Raw genomic sequence first — 3075 nt, 5'->3', positions numbered from 1 at the left:
GTTAGTGACACCCAACATTGTCACTAACGTTGGAAGCAACCACACAACCCCCCAAGGAGCCACGTTAACTTCCACGTTAACTTCCACGTTAATTTAGTTAACGTGGAAGCTAACGTTGATGAGTGAAAGAAACGCCAACGTTAGTGACATTCAACATTGTCACTAACGTTGGGGATGGCTAAGCATGGCCACGTTAGAAGCCACATTAACCTAGTTAACGTAGACTCTAACGTGAGACATAGGGGCACCTTGGAACGTTAGTGACAATGTTGAGTGTCACTAACATTCTCGAAGGATGGCAAGCCCACGTTAAAGAGCCACGTTAACTAAGTTAACGTGGGCTCTAACGTGGGAACAAAGGGGGCTTTTCAAAGTTATTGGGAATGTTAAGTCTCAATAACGTGTGCGAAGGACTTAGAGACAACGTTAGTGGCAACGTTTGTGCCACTAACGTTGAAGTTAATGTGGCTTTTACTTAGGAACGTTAGTGAGAAAGTTGATTGTCACTAACGTTCTCGAACTTATATTTTCACTAAACGTTAACACCCCTAACGTCCTGAGCTAAAGTCTCTGCCCACTTCACACTTTCTCTCTGCAAGTAAAGCCAAGCCCAAATTAAGAAGAGAACTGCTTCAAACTCAAGATCCAAAGGCCCAAGACTTGAAGAGCCAACTAGAAGCTGAGAAAAGTAGTATATATAGGAGTAGCTTTGAATTGTTAAGTAGTTCGGAAAAGTTGGAAAAAGAGAATTACTCTCTGTATTTTACCTTCTCTGCATTTTCTAGTTTTATGATGTATTCTCCATCTTTGTTTTCATTTTCTAGAGCTATGAACAACTAAACCCCTTTCATTGGGTTAGGGAGCTCTGTTGTAATTTGATGGATCAATACTAATTTTCATTATTCTTCTTCTAACTTTTCTCTTGATTTTACTTGAAAGCTTTCGATCTTCATCCAATTGGGTAGTTATCTTGGAAAAGAAGCTATTCAAACTTGGATCTCTTTTGAACCTTGAAAGAGGAATGAAGAGATCAAGCTAGAAATGCTTTCTCATGCTGGACCAAATTGGGTTTGGATGGGTATGTGACTATAACCCTCTCAATACTTGATTTGAGAAATGCATGTGGTATAATCAGTGACCATACTTCATCTCTTCTCATGAGCAATTGACCAAGGAATTGGCTATTGATCAAGATTTGAGAGATTGAATTTGTAATTCAATCAATTAAGATTGCCAAGGAGATCAATGAGTGCATTGATTGAGGAAGAGATGAAAATGAACTTGATCCAGAGGATTGCAATATCTCCTAAGCCCAATGAACTCCCCATCTCTGATCTTACACATTCTCTTTAATTTCCGCCATTTACTTTTATGAGCAAATCCCCCATTCCCATTTACAATTCTGCAATTTACTTTCAGTCATTTACTTCCAGTCCTTTAATTTTAGCATTTACTTTTCTGTTATTTACATTCCTGCCATTTTATTTTCTACAACTCTCAACCCAAATTCTGGATTCGCTCAACTAGAACATTCTTCTAATTAAAGTTGCTTGATCAATCAATCTCTGTGGGATTCGACCTCACTCTATTGTGAGTTTTTACTTGACGACAAATTCGGTACACTTGCCGATGGAAATTTGTTGAGAGACAGTTTCCACCTGCATCAAGTTTATGGCGCCGTTGCCGGGGATTGATTGTGCATCAACAATGATTAAATTGGAAGATCACTAGATTGAGCATTTTTATTTTGTGAATTTCATTTTCTGTTTGAGTGATTTACGTTCTATTTTAGTTAAACTTCTTCCCTTCCCCCTCTACTCTTTTGTTTTTCTTTGTTATTTTCAATTCTGTTTGCTAACCCACTAACTGTTTGATATATTGCATCACCCACAACTAACAATAATTCTAACAAAAATACTTTCTGCACCTATCTTTTCTTGCTTGCACTTGATGGTTGTATGACAGGGAGAAGAAGCGGGGCTTCAACTTCCTTCGATTCTGAACCTGAGAGGACCTTCCTTAGATTAAGGAGGGAGGCAAGAGGAAAGAAAGTGGTTGGTGCTGAGGAAGAGGAGGAATTCTTTAAACCAAACATGGAAGACAACATGGAAAACCATCATGAAGAAGAGGATCACAACCATGGGGGAGGAGGTAGAGCAAATCATGCTGGTGAGGATAGAAGAGTTTTGGGCTCTTACATCAATCCAAACCCAGGCAATTGTGGAAGTAGCATCCAAAAGCCAACAATCCATGCCAACAACTTTGAACTTAAACCACAGCTCATCACCCTTGTTCAAAACAACTGTTCGTTTGGAGGAGGTGTTCAAGAAGACCCCGATCAACATTTAACCACCTTCCTGAGAATATGTGACACAATAAAGTCTAATGGTTTCATCCTGACGCCTATAGACTGCCCTTATTTCCATTCTCACTCAGGGACAAAGCAGCTAAGTGGCTGGAATCTTTCCCAAGGGAAAGCTTGAGAACTTGGGAAGATGTGGTGAACAAATTCTTAGCAAGATTTTACCCTCCTCAACGAATAAATAGGCTGAGAGCTGAGGTCCAAACTTTTAGGCAACAAGATGGTGAGACTCTATATGAAGCATGGGAGAGGTTTAAAGACCTAACAAGGATGTGCCCACCAGATATGTTCAACGAATGGGTGCAGCTGCACATTTTCTACGAAGGGCTCTCTTATGAGTCAAAGAAGGCCGTAGACCATTCATCCGGAGGATCTTTGAACAAGAAGAAGACTAGAAGCCATAGATGTTATTGAAACAGTAGCAGAGAACGACTACTTCTATTCTTCCGAAAGAGGGAACACAAGAGGAGTAATGGAGCTAAACAATGTAGATGCTCTGTTGGCCCAAAACAAGCTCATTACCCAGCAGCTGGCTGACCTCACCAAGAAGATGGAGAGGAACCAAGTAGCAGCAATCTCCACTTCATCAACAACCCAAGAAGGAGTGAATGATGAAGCAGAGGGTAGTCAGGAGCAAGCCAACTACATTGAGAATTCACCAAGGCAAAACTATGATCCATACTCAAAGACCTACAACCCTGGATGGAGAAACC

The 3075-nt window shown here is 40.4% G+C and overlaps 1 non-coding gene across 1 annotated transcript; it reads right to left on the bottom strand.

The window, feature by feature from the left end:
* Positions 1 to 2545: 2545 nt before the first annotated feature.
* Positions 2546 to 2652, bottom strand: LOC112745645 (small nucleolar RNA R71). The gene has a single exon (XR_003173562.1). It is a non-coding gene; the product is annotated as a small nucleolar RNA R71 (small nucleolar RNA).
* Between the last annotated feature and the right edge of the window lie 423 nt (positions 2653 to 3075).

This window comes from Arachis hypogaea, chromosome 14, assembly GCF_003086295.3.
Source record: "Arachis hypogaea cultivar Tifrunner chromosome 14, arahy.Tifrunner.gnm2.J5K5, whole genome shotgun sequence".
Lineage (NCBI taxonomy): Eukaryota > Viridiplantae > Streptophyta > Magnoliopsida > Fabales > Fabaceae > Arachis > Arachis hypogaea.
This window is presented reverse-complemented; position numbering and strand designations above follow the sequence as displayed.